The 16,915-nt window shown below is 38.5% G+C and overlaps 1 long non-coding RNA gene across 7 annotated transcripts in view; it reads left to right on the top strand.

Moving 5' to 3' along the window:
* Positions 1–1,728: 1,728 nt before the first annotated feature.
* LOC116659421 overlaps positions 1,729–16,915 on the top strand; it is a 37,978-nt gene continuing 22,791 nt past the window's right edge. For 5 of the 7 annotated variants that reach the window (XR_004314801.1, XR_004314804.1, XR_004314806.1 and 2 more), the window contains exons 1-3: positions 1,729–8,526; positions 8,793–9,031; positions 14,882–15,071. This is a non-coding gene — a long non-coding RNA (uncharacterized LOC116659421). The remainder of the gene's footprint in view (positions 8,527–8,792; positions 9,032–14,881; positions 15,072–16,915) is intronic. The other 2 variants (XR_004314805.1, XR_004314803.1) reach the window with 2 other exon arrangements.

Below are 16,915 nucleotides of genomic sequence, written 5' to 3'. Positions count from 1 at the left end.
GATAAGAATGGTATGAGCAAAGTCTGGGGTCAGTAAAAGCTCAGTTGATTCTAAGAACAGTAAGGAGCTGAGTTTAGGAAGAGCAGGAGTAACTGAATTGGAGCAATAAAAGAAGAGGCTGAAGATAGTCTGGCAACAGACTTGAGAGATCTTTAAACACAGGCTTCTACATTTTACGATCTTCAGAAGCATTGGACAACTGACTGGAAGATTGTTGAAGTTGTTAATCAGGGAAGTACAAGGTTAGTTTGGGAGTAGTGTGTAAGATGTTGCCATGGGAGTGACTGAGCAAAGACTAGATTTAGCTAACGATGCAATAGTCCAATCATTTAAGATTAAAGGGCAGAAATGTCTTTAATTTGAGTTTTAAAATTAATAAATCAGAGGAGAGGGGATAGCTCAGTGGTAGAATGTGTGCTTAGCATGCACAAGGTCCTGGGTCCCAGTACTTCCATTAAATAAATAAATAAATAAACAAACAAACAAACAAACCTAATTACCTCCTCACCCCCCAAAAAATTTTTTTAATAAAATTAATAAATCTATTTTAAGGAAGCAATCTTGTTACTCTAAGAAACCCCTGCCACAATGACTAAAGCCTTGTGAGTTTCTATGTTCATTCTGACCAGACAAGTTTCAAAGGAAGAACTCATAGAATTTGGTGACTGACAGATAAGGAAAAGGAAAAAAGCGTTAAAGCTGAGTCAGAGGTTTGGTGCCTGTGAGACTGGGAGCCTTATTTGAAAGAATTATTTGTTCTGAAAAAGAAGACACTAATGTACTCATCTACAAAACAGAAACAGACTGGCAGACACAGTAAACAATTTTATGGTTAATGGGGTAAAGGGGGTGGGAAGGGATTAAATTTTGGAGCTTGAGATTTACAAATATTAACTACTATACATAAAAAATAGATTAAAAAACAAATTTCTTCTGTATAGCACAGGGGACTACATTCAATACTGTGTAGTAACCTTTAATGGAAAAGAATATGAAAATGAATATATGTATATATATGTATGATTGGGACATTATGCTGTACACAGAAATTGACACATTGTAACTGACTATACTTCAATTAAAAAAATATTTTTTCCCAAAAAAAAAAGAATTATCTATTCCAAAGTCAAGAGGCAATTTAGGGAAGAAATAACAAATTTGGCTGCACACTTGTGGAATTTAGAAATGCCTTGGCAAGGTGTCTACATGGAGATGGACAGCATGAGATGAAAGTGTAGGAGGGATGGAGCCGGAGCGTGAGTGAGACATGGCTGAAGGCAAGGCAAGGGAGAGAGTGTCAACAGAAACTCAGAGAGGCCCAAGGAGTGAGCCTTGCCTCCCACACCACCCCCTACTCCCACACACACTTGAGTACAAATAATAAAGGGGAAGGAGAGAGCAGTGGAAAAAGAAGAGAATAATGCAATTTCCTTAGAGCCTAGGAACACAAAACTGTGAACCAAACATCACCCTAGTTGTCAGTGAGATAAGTGAGACGGTGTTTAAGGAAGTTAAGTAACCCCCCCCCCATCACTCGGTTTGTGAGGGATGGAGCTGGGGCTTGGGATCTTAACCCCTATGTTACACTGCTCAGCCATCACTTCCTCCAGGAAGGCATCCTGCTCCCAACGTCAGACCCAGAACCTTCCTCTACGCTACCAAAGTACCCCACGTGTCTGTCAGTTCCTCAGTTCTAAGAAACCAGTCTTTCACATTTGCATTCATAACTCGGCCTCAAATTATCCCCAATTAATTGTAAAATGGCCAAGGAAAAACACTTTTTTTGAGGTATGTTGTCATGCTGCTGCAGTCAAGGGCAGCTGTGCTTCGCAGATCAGTAAAGTATGTGTTTTAAAAATGAATGAAAACAAGGGCGCAGACTCCTATTTCTTATAAGGGAAGCTTATTCTCCAGGAATTCGCTAATCAGGGTAGCAGTGTGCAATATCAGATTATTTTTTTTTCCACTGGGTGGAGGTTGAACAGGACCCAGAAAACTGGCCTCATGCCTTGTGACGTTTTCATCTGCACAATGGCATCCTGCCCTGCCTCTGGCTTCCCTGTGTGTGTGAGGAAAGGCTCGGCAGGCAGATGGAAGTATGATGGAAGTGTGATGCTTGACTCGCATAAGCAGATGTTTCTTTGCCAAGCCATGGTTTTCTGAGACAGCAGTGAATTTTTGCCAAAGTGGAGGTGGTACAGTGGAGGAGACAGCAAACTTTGGGGTGCGCACGCACGTGCGTGCATGTGTTTGAATGTATCTGTATGCAAGTGAGTGTAGGTATGTGTACTAATGTGTATGTGGCTGGGTGTCTGAGTAAATGTCGGGGGATGTGTATATGTGTGTGAGTATATGTGGATGTGTATCCATGTGTGTGGATGTGAGTGTGTGATGGGAGACAACATAGAACAAAGACCAAGTAGGCCGGTTTGGGAGTCATACTGACTTAGTCTCAAATACTGACTCTGTAGCTCCCTTACTGTGTGTGTGGCCTGGTACCCAACCACTCTGTGCCACAGATCCCTTATTTATAACTCAGGTTTGATAATGTTGCCTACTTCAGAGGGCTTTTGTGAAGGATAAATGAGATGACGTACGTAAAGTATTTGATACATTGCTTGGCCCACAGTAGATACTCAGTAAATATTAGCAACTATAGATGGTGATGACAGACAGGAATGAACACTTCATATACCAGGACTTGCCCACTTTTCATGCAATCTATAAAAAGAGCATGTGATGGCATATAATCTAAAAAAAAATCTATAATTTGTACCTCTTGGGGAGTGATGGAAATGTTAGCTATCTTGACTGTGGTAATGGATTCATTGGCATATACATCTATCAAAATTCATCAAACTGTATATCTGAAATACGTATAGTTTATTGTACAGAAATTATACTGCAATAAAGTTGTTTAAGAAAATTTAATTTAATTTAATTTAAATGTAAATTAAAAAGACTTCATATCATGAAAAAATAAAAATAATTTAAAAATTTAAAAATCTATAAAAGAAATATAAAATTTCCAAAGGAGATTCTAATAGTGTTGAGATCATTCAGTTACTCTCCTTATTCTGTCCCCACCCAGATGAATTTGTTCTTTGGCAAACATTAGTCATTTACAAAAATTCAGATTTGTTTAAACATTGTCCTTCTTTCTCTAACTCCCCTGTAGTCCCATCTGCATTTTGTTTGCCTTGATTTATGATCTTGCGAATTAAAAAGCAGAATTGCAATCTGAGCTCATTAGAATTGCACAAGGATGAGGAGAGAAGGAAGAAATTTGCATTTAAGCATCACATAGCATGTGCTACTCTTAGTCTGATGTTCAACCTCGCTGCTTAACCATCACAGCAATGCCATGGGTACATTAGTATTACGTGATAAAACAGAGTTTCAGAAGAGAAAATGATAGGACTAAAGGATACAGATGGCAAAGCCAAGGTTTGAACCCAAGTCTAACTAGCTTTAGAATTAGGCTCTTTTTGCTACATAGGTTACTTTATATTTGTTGGGACATAAAGTTAACTGTTCCTTGATATTTCTCAGGATTCACCTGTGGGTAAATATTTTCCTACAGCTCTTGTTTTTGTTGTCAAATTAAAGCCAATGACCTCTGTGAGGAGCATTTCCCTGGGATAAACTGCACTTTCTCATATAAAGCCAAAAAGTCTGCTGTAAGAAGGCAATTTACCGCAAACAAGCAAAAACTGTAATTGCTGTTGAAAATGCTGCTCTTTTCTCAAGGTCTCCATCTGTTACCACCTCCTCTAAGATGCCTGTGATAGCCTTTCTTTCCTCCTCCCTCACACCAATCCTTGTGTTTCAAAGCACTTGGCCTCTCCTCGCTGGTACATTCTTAGTTCATTCTGCCACATCTGGGCTAGTTGAAGGGCAAGTCTAAGTGCAGGGAGGGTTGAACTCATTGAGGGCAAGTATAAGGTCTAATTTATCTTTGTATCTTTTTATCCCTAGTGCAATTCCATGCGCAGAGTAGGCACTGAATAAATGGCTGTTAAATTATATTTACCAGTCTATCTTCTTGATGGCCCTGGAATTTATTGGCTTGTTTGATAAATATTTGTTTAATAATTATTAAGATGAGGGCTGAAAACATTCTTTCAACCTTTGGCCATTTCTCTCTTATAATTCATAGTTTAGGTAAATCTTCCCTGACTGCTATATCCAATTGGAAAGAACTTTCCAGGATAAAAGACCTATTTAAGATGATTTTGAGTTTATTTGAGACGTATATGGAAGTGAGCTCATTTTTATATTTAATCACCTTTCTCTCTACTTCAAACCTGTTTTATCTCAAAGAATGGTACCATTATCCACCCAGACCTAGGCGTCTCCCCATATATTGCTTCCATTCCTTGAAGACATTTTACAGAAAAAAAAAAAGATATTGAATGGCCAAAGCAAGCACAGGGGGAAAAAAAAACTCGACATCATTATTCATCAGGGAAATGAAAATCAAAAGCAATAAAATACTACTAAGCACCCACTGGAGCGACTAAAGTTTAAAAAGACCTTAAAAATCCAGGCATCAGTGAGGATATAGAACACTTGGGATTCTCATACCTTGCTAGTGAGAATGTAAAATATCATAGCTGCTTTGGGAAACACTTTGGTCACATCTTATAAAGCTTAACAGATACGTTATGACCCAACAATTCCATTTCTAAGCATTGACCCAGGGGAAATAAAAACATATTTGCAAATGACTTGCACGCAGCTGTTCACAGCAGCTTTATTCATAATAGCCTCAACTGGAAAGAGTTCAAATGTCCATCAATAGCTGAATGGGTAAACGAATTACAGTGCTTCCATACATTGGTGCTTCTATACATTGTTACTTCCGGATAGCTACTCGGTACTGGTAAGGAACGTTTTAGTGATACAAACACCAATATGAGTGAAATGCAAAACCTTGCTGAGCAAGAGAAGCTAGACACATAAGAATACATACTCTATGATTCTATTTATGTGATGTTCTAGAACATACAAAACCAGTTTACAGTGATAGAAGTCAACTCAGTGGCTCCCTACAATGAGCACTGGAAATGGTCTGATTACAAAAGGGCAAGAAGGAACTTATGAGGGCAACGGAAATACTCTATGTATCAACTGGCGGTGGGGGATGGTTACATGTGTATGCATTGGTCAGCACTCATCAAATTGAATACTTTAAATGTTTCCATTTGGTTAATGTAAGTGGCACCTCGATAAAGGTGATTAAAAACCATAAAATGAGATCAAAGTTTTCAGTTCTGGAGTTGGTGGGCTTGAGCAACAAAGAACCAAGTAAGTTATAACATCAAGGATAGCACAATCAAATATACCCATTCCCTTTTTGCTCCTTAATTTAGCAGATCGGCTTTAATGAAGTAGTGTTAACTTTGCTTGTGAAATCATCTTAGCCTGTAAGGAACAACAGTACTTGGCTTTGCTGACTGAGTTACTATATATATATATAAGAAAGTTGACAACATGACAAAAACATTTATAAGCAGGTTGGATCAATCTTTCGATTTGGATAGGATAACCCAGGTTGTTCACTATATTCTGAGAGGCACAGGGTCAAATCAGAGGGCTCATCATTACCAGAACATCCATGGGAACTTCCAGTGTGACCTCCCATTGAATGACAATCAAGGAGATTCCAACATTCATACAGTTTTGACCCCAGTTTGTTCTCACTGCACCATCTCAGGAGCTGGTAATGTGTTCTAGGGCTAGTGAGGAGGGTTTCAGGCTCCCATGTTCAGTGAATCCCCACTAAATCTTGTGCCAGAATAACGCGGAGGTGATGTGATGACAGCAACAATTTAAGTGCAGGGAGGATCTTCTTGCCTCTGGGGTGTTTTTCACTGGTATCTCATTAGTCCTCCATCCATTTCATGAAGCAGGTGTTACGATCATCCTTAAGTGGATTTCAAGGATTACCTAACTAGTCCAGAGTCATACAGTTGGTAATGATCAGGGCAAGACTTGAACTCAATCATCTGAGGGCAGGTTTTGTGCTTAGTGCATCACACCTCTAACACCTCACAATGTAAGGTACCGCAAGATGAAACAACAACCCCTGCAGGGGCCGGGTTTTTAAAGGGTGCTGTGTATTTGGTCTGCTCACCCCAAGCACCATAGTTTTCACTGTGTCGGTGGGTACTAACTGACTCAGATATCTTTTCCACAATCTACTGTTTCCATGAATTCAGGATTTTAAAACACAACATGATGAATTAAGAGAATAATTATACCTATACTTAAGAATATACTGTGTTCATTGTCCCAGTTAACTTAAATGTAAATGCACGTAAATAAATGTAAAATGCTCTATAAAAACACACAAGTAGAGCTATAACTAGAGTGCACTTCTGCTGTTAATTGTCAAGCCGTTGTGCCTCCTTGGATGTTTCCTTTGCTAAGACTTTTTCCCATGTGTCATTATCAACTGACCTTCCTTCAGGGGCAGCAAAGTGGTTAAAATAAACAGTCATTTTGTTGTCTCACTAAGATTTGCAGTTTAACTGTTTCCTCCCCACCAAAATAGAAATTATGTTTAAATTGATTTCTAATTTCATACTCTCTCGTTTTTCCCTAAAGATTTTTATCTGGAAAAATAGCCTAAGAAGGTTTTTCACAATTCAGCAAAAAGACTTTAAGCAAAAAGTTATCACAATTACATTAAAAAAAAAATTAGAAAGTACTTAAATATCCAACTATATTTGGTTAACTTTTAGTACATATACCTATATTCCTGAATGTTGTATAATTATTAAGAAGTATACATACAAATAAATTTGTAACAAAATATGAAATGTTTTATTAAAATGTTATTCAAACAAGATGAAAATTATAAATTCTGTACATAATATGATCATCAACCTGACTAGGTGTCAACATGGAAACAAAGTTATATATAAAAGAGACTGAAAAATAAAATAAAATAAAAAGGAGACTGAAAAAAATAAACCAAAATGTTAACTAAAATTTTATCTGTAGGGTAAGCTTACTGATTTTTTTCTTCTTTCTATTTCAATTTATTTCCTATATGAGCATATATTACTATTAATTCTAGAAATATTTACTTTCATTTTAACAGAAATCCTATCAGCTGATTCAAAATCATAATTGCTTAGTGTTTGTTCTGGGTTGTAATTTATTTGAATCCAGTGATTTGAAGGTATTCTACTTGAACTTCTTGCAGTTTAATTACATTTTAATCATATCTGTTCCATCCTTTCTAGGTTGAAAATTTTTCTCCTTGGTAGAGAAGACAGAAGCCAACATTTTTTTTTTTTTCATAAGTCTTAGTTCTTCCCATCCAAAATCCAGACCTTTCTTTCCACTTTCACTAACCCCAGTCTGCTGGGAAACCCTTATCCAGACTTTCACAATCAGCCCTTAGCTTTTCTTCCCACCTTCTCTGCTCCTGGCAAGTGATTACCCATATTATGTCCAGATTAAGCTCTCAAATGATCAACAATTACTTCCCATTTCCACCAGATAAAATCCAGTCTTTTTGGCCTCCCCTCAAGGCCTTTTGTCATATGATATTAACCCTTCCTGCCTTGTTCTTGTTGCAGCAAAGTGTGTTACAGCTCAGTGTTATACGTCAGTTGTGACAGCAACCTGGATCCAGGCGAGAGACCAAGCAGCACTACGAGGGATGGAGAACTCAGGTTTATTATGCCAGCGGGCCCAAAGGAGTTAACACTCCAAGCTCTAGACCCCATCTATAGGTTTACATAGCCTTTTATAGGCTACCAGTCTAGACTTTGCAACATTTTGTAACATCATATGCAAATAAGGTATAATAAAGGTGACTGATTAGGAACAAGCTTTATAGAAATGGACCAATCAGGAGTTAGCTCAGGGAACCAATAGACTCTTAGGGGTAAGTTCCACTTTCCTAGAAGTAAGCCGTTTCAGAGTTTAAAAAGTGAGATAATGCCACTGGGCCAGGGAAGTGGATGGTGACCGCAGGAGAGTAGTGGCCCTGCCTGGCGGTCCTGCCAGTCTTTTTTCATGGGGCTTCCTACCTCACTCTCACTGGTCTCCTATGGATGAATAAAACTTGCTACAACCGAGTTAAATCACCTTCTTTGCTGACTTCTGGCACAGTTTCCCACGTCCGGTCTTGACTCACTCACAAGGAATGCCCTTCCTGCCCAGCTTGGTCCAAGTAGGTACTTCCTTGATCATCAGCCTGCCAGGTTCTCACTCTCTCCTGAGTCCTACAGTAATACATTTATTTTCCCTAAAGTAAACTTGCATCCCTTTGTGACATCTCTTCTAGCATTATGCTGAACTCTTTTCAGTCTTACTAGGGCATTTAGCTCTGTTTGTTTTTCTCAACCAGATCATAAAACAGTTTGACAAAGTGGATACCAGCACAGACTCTCAAGCCTTGTGCTTGGTTGGGGTTGAATCCTCGCTTCATCTCTTATGAGCTCCATGACCTGGACAAGTCACTTCATTTTACTGGGCCTCAGTTTCCTCTTCTGGAAAATAGAGGTAACAATAGTATCTAGGTAATAGAAAAGAACAAATCTGACCCCATGTTAGATCTGTTTCTTTTGCTTTAGCCCGGTGCCCTGTTTTCTAGGCTTAGTCTTGCCAGCTCTGCACCTTTTACAGAACAATGTTGCCTTTAGCCTGAAAAATACAGGAGACCCTATTCTCAAATCTCCAACCCTTAAGGATATTAACCCTTTTGCGCTTATATAAAGATAACAAATTGCAAAACGGAAAATAACATTTGTTTTGTTGGACGTTTACAGGGGCACCATGATCTGACCCACATGAACAGCTACAAGAACAAAGAATTCCTACAGCCAGAAGTTTGCAACAACCAACCACACCCCTCCCCCTTTTTAGTATAAAAGGAGCCTGAATTCTGACTTGAAAGATGTTTCTCTAGGACATTAGTCTGCCGTCTTCTCAGTCTACTGGCTTTCCGAAGAAAGTCACCGTTCCTTGCCCTAACACCTCATCTCCCGATTTATTGGCCTGTCATGCGGTGAGCAGAACGAGTTTGGACTCGGTAACATCTATCTTACAGTGAGATAATTTAAAGTACTTGACATAATGCTTGGTGTTCACTTTACAGCAATTACATATTAGCTGCCATGGCAGTTATTATTTTAGTGTAAGAATTATGTTTCATAGTTCTGTATATCTCCCACAGCTCTTAGTAAAGATTGTTTTACTAGGGAACAATGAGTAAAGATTTGTACATCTGTTGATTATTTTGTTAAGGAGACTGCCTTTATATTACAAAGTGGTAAATCTTAGGAATTTATTAATACTCTACAATGTAGCAACACTATATTGTGTGTTGTATGTACATTTTTTATTTTTTACTAAATATTCACAATACATCTTTTTTCCTACACAGCTTTATATGTGATTTTTAAATTTGAATTTAGGCTATATGTGTGTGTGTGCAATTTAAAAAGCCAAATAGTACTTTTTAAGGACATGAAGCAGCAATACTTTGACCCAGTATCCCCCGAAAAGGTAGCAATTTCCAACATCTTTAACTCTATCTTCAGGTATATAGTTCCATGTCTCTAATCTTCATGTTGAACTATTTATCAATTTTAGACCTTATTTGTTGACTTCCTATGATGGAAGATCAGAATTTAACTGTCTTACACCCTCACCTCCCACACATACTTCCCCTTCTCTCCCCCTCATGCTTTCAATATAGTTCCATTACCATTTTTACTTAAATTAGTATTCATTAAAATGTATATATATTAGTAGAACATAAATATTAACAGATTAGCATGTAGCATATTATTATTATTAAATTTCTTTTTTTGCACTAATTTTTAAAGATTTCGTTCCACTGATAAATGCCTCATTCTACTGCTTTCTCAGTTTTTCTATGTACATTTCAGTAACTACACGGAACTGTAAAATCCCCTGAAATATGCTCAAACATTAAATAAACTATGAGTTCCATTTTGTTCCTTCTTTTTGGAGTACAAACTTGTGTAGTCTTTCATTATCTTCTACAAATCTGTACCTCTGCCATCTTGGGACTTCCTTTTACCCGGATTCTGAGAATTAACTTTGCCTCTTTCGTTATTATTGTTACTGGATTTCCTGCTTCCAGCACCTTTGTCTTCTTCATCTTGTGTTTCTCCTCATTTTGATAGCTTCCTGAAAAGGGTGAGAGGCGTGGGAAGTAATTTTCTCACTTAAAATTTTTTTCAATATTTGAAAACTCTTTCCTTAACACACAAAGTTAATGGAAAGTTTGTCTAGATTTCTGTTGTTGTTGTTGTTGTTGTTGTTAGAGAATCTAAGTTGAAATTCCTTTTCTTAGAATTTTGAAGGCATTTCTTTATTGTCATCTATTTCCAGGATTACTACCTTCTAGAATTTGGATGTCATTCTGACTCCAAATTCTTTCTGTTTGACCCAGTTTTCTCCTCTAGAAGGTTACAGTTTCTTCTCTTTGACCTTGGAACTCTGACATTTTATCACAACATGCCTTGTATTAGGCTATTAGTCTTTTTTCATTCACTGTGTGGACAAGTCAGTCTAGAAATTCATGTCCTCCAGTTTTAGGAAGGCTTTTCCTATTATTCTTTTGTTATTTTTCTTCTATATTCTCTTTCTTGAACTCCTAGTTAGACCACTAGCCCTAGGATTCCTATTGGTTCTCTTAACTTTGTATTTTTTTTTCTATCTTTTATCACTTTGTCTTTTTGTTATAGTTCCTTAAAGGTTTGCTCAATTTTATTATGCATTCCTCCTATTAAACTTTTATTATTGCTATGATCTTTTTAATTGCCATCAGCCCCTACGTTCTGAATATCTTTTTTGCTTTTATTAGCATCCTTTTCTCATTTCATACATATATAGTAGTTTGTTTTATAGTTGATGATATTAATTATGCAGGTTTATTTTTTCTACTTTTGTTTTTGGTGGTGGGAATTTCTTCTGCTGTTCGCATTGTCTGTGTGTGTTTTCTGAGTTTTGTTGTTTTGGTTTTGGTTTTGGTTTTTTGTCTGTATTTTTTTCTTTTTTTTAGTTTTGGCTTTTGTTTTTCATGCTGGAGGCCTTTCTCAACTGTCTTATGGTTTATAACTTTCCTTTATAATTTAAGACTAAGGCTTCAAAAAAGCTGCTCTGTGTGTATGTGTTGGTCCAGGCTGATTTCCTGGTCGGCTTGACTGTAGGGTTATTGGGTTGGGAACTTATCAGTGTAGGAAGTAGCTCCATATGTTATTGTCTGAAAATATTTTCTCTTAGATTCATTTGTTTCTCTAGGAAGAAATCCATCCCTGGGAGGGGGCAGAGAGGTTTAAGCCTCACTACCAACATCCTGTGTTCTTAATATTTTTCTTTCCCACCCTTCTTCTTTCACTTTCTGGTATCTTTGAGTCAAAAATTACTATGGCTTGATTTTTCAACTTAATACCCACTGCCTTCTGCCGGGATGGTCACCTGGATGCTCTGGATATGAGAAGGATCTTTGAGGTCTATATACTTCATGTAAATTTTCAATCCATTCTCCTATTTTCAGTCCATACCTTCAGTCCTCCATCTTCAGAGGCTCTTGGTGCCTCCAGTGTTTCAGCTTTTGTGAGGTTCTTCAGCATATAGACAGGCTTCTCCCTCCACAGACAGTTAGGTCTCAGCTTCCTACTCTCTGTTAAGTCAGGAACCATTCAAACACCTGTGTGTCTCTCCTTACCCTTCATCTTTCTCTTGTGTTCTTCTGCCTTTTAAAAAATGTCTCTCCTATCACTTCAGTGGCATTTTGGGAAAGAGTAGAAATAAACATGAATATGCATTTCATCATCATTTTAAACCAGAAGTCACTGTGTGTGTATATGAATTTTTTTCAGCTTAACTATTTCATGTGATGCTGTTACCACCTAAAGGACAGAGACTTCTTTATCAGCCAACATTTATTTAGCATCTGGATAGGACCTTGGAAAAAATTGACTGTATCAATGAAAAATAGAGAACAGAGTGCGAAAGTTGAAAAGTCTTCTTTGTTCTTAGGATAGAAACATCCAGCAAGTAAGGCAAACTGTGGATTAGCTCTTTCCTTTTAAATGACTTAGAGAGTAGGCTCTTCTTATCCAAAATATTTCCTAAAATGCCCCAAAGTGTATCAACACCTGTCCCCTGAAAAGCCAATGAACTTGTGAGTTACAGAAGAAAATCTGGTTCTACTCACGTTTCTTAATAAAATCATTTGACAAAATGCTAATTCAAAGTCCAAGATCTAATGGAAGTTACAGTATTTCAGATAGCAGACAGAGCTAACTTTTTTTCATGAATTTAGCAACTGTTTATCACGTGCCCCCATGTTGTGTGAGGAACTAGGCTCATTGGCCATTTGACACAAGTACCTCCCATGGATAAAGGAATGCGCACGTTGACCCGTGGGGAGCCTTCCTCTCTAAAGCACCCGATCCAGAAAGGCTGCCAAGGATCACAGGTGCTCAATCTGTGCACAGAGCACTAATGTTTTTACTTCTAGTTGAAGTACTGTTTGACAAACACAGTTTTCATCACTTCAAATATGGGACAAGCCTAAGTTTCCAAAAGAAGCTGACAAGTTGAGAATTTTTCTGTGATGATTGCAACATGTACTTTAGAGACAAATCAGGTTCTTTGAGAGATGTCGGTGGTTTTAATCCAGGAGCTGAAATGTTGTGGCTTCCTCTTCCTCATAGATTAAGACCAAAATGTGACAAAGAAATGTAAGTAGTTTTCGTGTGGATGACGCAGTTTGAAATCAATTTAGCCATTATCTTTATTTCTTCATTCCAAACCCACATCCAACTGACCATTTCTAGAAGACGTGATTCCCTCAAAGTCCTACCAAGTATGGGCAGCAGTTTTAGTTTGGCAATGTTCACACTGAAGAACATCTAAATATTGGTGGTGCTTCCAAAGGAAGCCTTTTCTGCTGTTAAGGACCCACAGTGTCCAGTATATTTTCACGATGAGCAGATATAATGTGCAGAGATTACAAACTGGTAGATAGCCTTGCACGCTGGACCCGGAACATGGTGTGCATCGTTTGTCTAGGCTCCCAACCTCTCCTCGGACCCTGGACCCCATCCTGCCTCTCCTACATTAGGACATTCTTCCAGCAATTGCTTCCCCTCTCACCTGCATCATCGGTTTTTTTCTCTCAGTTGGATCTTCCTTGCAAACATACACACATACTATAATTTCTCTGATCTTCAAAAAAACCCAAAAGTCCTCTCTTGACCCACTTCTCCCTTCAGCCACTGCTTCATTTTTATTTCCCTTAGAAATCTTCAAAAATATTTACAAATACTTCCTGGGTCTAATTTCCCTCCTCCGTCTTGAAACCGTTCCAATCAAGAGTTCGCCCACCCCCCCCCCCATCACGCTACTAAAACTGCTCTTAATCCAGGTCATTAGTGATCCTCACATTGCTACATGGTCATTTCTTGGGATTGGCAACTGCATGGGTGCAAGTTGACCACTTCCTTCTTCTTAAAGCACTTTATTCTCTTGGATGCCACGTTGTCCTGGTTTTTCTTCTATTTTGCTGGTTGGCTTTGCTGGCTCCTATTCATTTCCCCAAATTCTAAAAAACAGTGCTTCGGTGCTCAGTCCTTTGACCTTTTCCTTTCTCTATCAACACTTATTTCCCTGATAACATCTTGTCTACAAGGACGCTATGAACTCATCTAAAACAGAAACAGATTCACAGACATAGTAAATTATCTTATGGTTACCGGGGAAAGGGGGTGGGATAGGATAAATTTGGGAGTTTGAAATTTACAAATGTTGGCCACTATATATAAAAATAGATTTTTAAAAAGTTTCTTCTGTATAGCACAGAGAAATATGTTCAATATCTGGTAACAACCTTTAATGAAAAAATATGAAAATGAATATATGAATGAAAGTATATGTATGACTGGGACATTGTGCTGTACACCAGAAACTGACACATTGTAATATACTGTACTTCAATAAAAAAATAAATAAATTTTTAAAAATTAAAAAATTAGTGCTATGACTCCTGAAACCATATGTCCAGTCTGAATTACTCCCCTGAATTGTAAACACATATACCCAATTGGCCAATTGACAAGCCAACTTGGAGATCTAATGGGCATTATTTCAAATCTACCAGGTAAAAAATACTGAGCTGCTGTATTTCACCCCACCCCTAACATCACAGTCTTCTCCATCTTCGTTAATGACAACCACATCCTTCCAGATCAGGCCAAAAATCCTGGGAGTCTTACTTGACGCTTCACTTTCTCTCTTACCCTACATGGAATCTATCAGCAAATTCTGTCATCTCTGCTTCCAAAATACATTCCAAATCTGACTCCATCTCCCCACCTCCACTCTTTCCAGTCTTGTCCAAGCAGCCTTCCTCTTTGGCTTGGGTTACTTCCTCTCAGGTCTCCTTCTCCTGACTCCGTAGAAGTATGCTCTCAACATAGCAAGCACAGAGTCACCGGGCTCAGACGCACCAGTGGCTTCCCGTCTCCCCCAGGATGACAGCCCAGACCTCACGATAGCTGATCAGACTCCACAGGATCCTGTTCTTTCTTACTTCTCCGATCTCATCTGCTCAGACTCTTTCTGGATCTCCCTGCTTTGGCTGCATCGGACTCTTTGAGCTCACTCATTTCTTGTGTTTATTGTATGTACCCCCACACTGGAATGCAAATTTCACCCAAGAAAGAGATTTTTGTCTCCTTTCTGTACTGCTAAGTCTCCAGATCCTAGAATAGTGCCTGGCACAGAGTGGGTATCTGACATACATTTGTTGAATAAATGAATTCATGCACAGGGTTTTTAAAATCTGAAAATTTCTCATAAAACATCGTGTTTATAGTTCTCCTTAAAATGTCAGAAGATTGGGCACCATGGGTTCTGCACCTTCCCAGGCCCACCATCACCTCGAGTGGAGCAGGGGCTTTCCTGCAGCTGATGGATGCCCTCCAGCCTCCCACCGTCTTTCATCCAGCTATGACGGTGCGTTGTCTGATTCTGCAGCAGCACCCACTTCTATCCCACTTGTGCTGGTAAGAGAACACTTTCTCATTTTCTTTCTTTTCAACAAAGATGATTTTCAAACTAGCAGGAAGGAAATTAAAAGAGAAAAAAAAAAATTTCTCGGTGTCTGTTTCACAGATGCTCCAAAATTCATCTCAAGCCTCTCAGGCTGAACATCTGTGTTCTCTGTGTCTGCTTTCTAGGACCTACTTTCATGCTCTTTGTGAAACCTAGACACTGACATCTCAGTCATATTTTCAGCCTGAACTCTCTCCCGAGTTCCAGACTCAAATAAACAATTACTTTGTACAGAGACCATTAGCTGGGAGTTCTGAGAGACATCTCAAATCCATCCTATAAAAATGATCTTATCGTCTCCCTCCCTCACTGGCAACTCAAATCTCCTCTCCAGCCAAAACTCCATTTCCTCCAGGGTTTCTAGACATAAATGCCACCATAAGACACCAAGTAAATTTGGGCTGGACTTCGGCAGTCATTCTAGAAGTCCTCTACTTTTCTCTCATTTCCAACCTGACATCTCATTCAGCAAGTCCTATGAATTCAACCTTCTAAACCTCTCCTATTTTTTTTTCTTTTTTCCTTTACCATACCAATTTCTTTTTTTTTTTTTTTCCTTTGTCATAATCTGTTAAGTGATCTTCTGGCCTCAAGCAAACCCTATTCTCACCCCCGAGTCCATTGTCAATCGTGTTGCCAGCATTGCCATCTAAAAAAAAAAAAAAAAATTATCTTAAATCCTATATAGCCTTGACTTTCCGTCGAATAGAATCCAACCTCCTGAGCATGGCATTCAAGGCCTCCAGGATCTGCTCCCTCTACACCCTCCCACTGATATCATTTCCTTCCTCTCCCCACACACCCTGTGCTAAAGCCTAGCTGAGCTGTTTGCTCTTTCCTAAGCTCTGTGCTCTTTTCACCTCAGCTGCTAAGCCCTTTACCTACGACTCTCTTATTTCAGGATGCAGGTTAACTACTGTGAGCTTGTGGCCTTCCCACACAGACATTTATAGCACTTTGTGCCATATTCTCTTACAACACTTTACAAAGGTCCGTAGTTACAGTTGACCCTTGAACAACAGAGAGAAATTGGTTCCAGGATCTGCTGAATGTTCCAAAATCTGTGGATACTCAAGTCCCACAGTCCACCCTCTGCATCCATGGTTCTGACTCCTGTATTTGACCATCCACAGATTCAACCATCATGTAATACTTGTAGTATTTATTGAAAAAAAAATGCCTGTAAAAGTGAACCCCTGAGGCTCAAACCACTGTTCAAGGGTCAATTGTCTTTTTTTATGCCACTAGACCACAGCCTCTCAAAGTCAAAGATTAAGAATTTGTCACCTTTATGTTTCTAGCAACTAACTTTATGTTTGTCTAGCAGTGGCTGACATAAAAAATATAGTCAATAAATAGGTGAATAAATGGATAAATGAGTGAAGCTGCCAAAGCAGAGATTTAATTCAAATCTCTTTTCTTTCATTAACACTCTTTGTCAAGGGGCTGTGGACACAGTAGCCACCATTTTATGGGCTTATAATAATATGATGTCAGATCACTTAGCTACAAATGAGGGATTAAATATCTCTTAATCTTTCCCAGGAACTGGGGTCTGGGTGTGGTACATTATATGCTTTGTCATGATATGTTACAGGGCTGTGCAAACAAGTAAACCCTTTGACCAGGCACAGAGCGGAGCAGAGCAGTTTTAGGAGAGCATAAAACTAGGATAAACTCAAGGGACAGAAAACATGACGTAAAGAAAATATACCAGCAAGAGAACAAACTACATGCCCCATTCAAGATGCTAATTCTTGTTCTATTTAAAATTTTCTAAAAGAGAAAGTTAAAA

This window comes from Camelus ferus, chromosome 23 (assembly GCF_009834535.1).
Source record: "Camelus ferus isolate YT-003-E chromosome 23, BCGSAC_Cfer_1.0, whole genome shotgun sequence".
Taxonomy (NCBI): domain Eukaryota; kingdom Metazoa; phylum Chordata; class Mammalia; order Artiodactyla; family Camelidae; genus Camelus; species Camelus ferus.
Note: the sequence above shows the minus strand (reverse complement) of the source record. Positions and strands in the feature narration are given on the sequence as shown.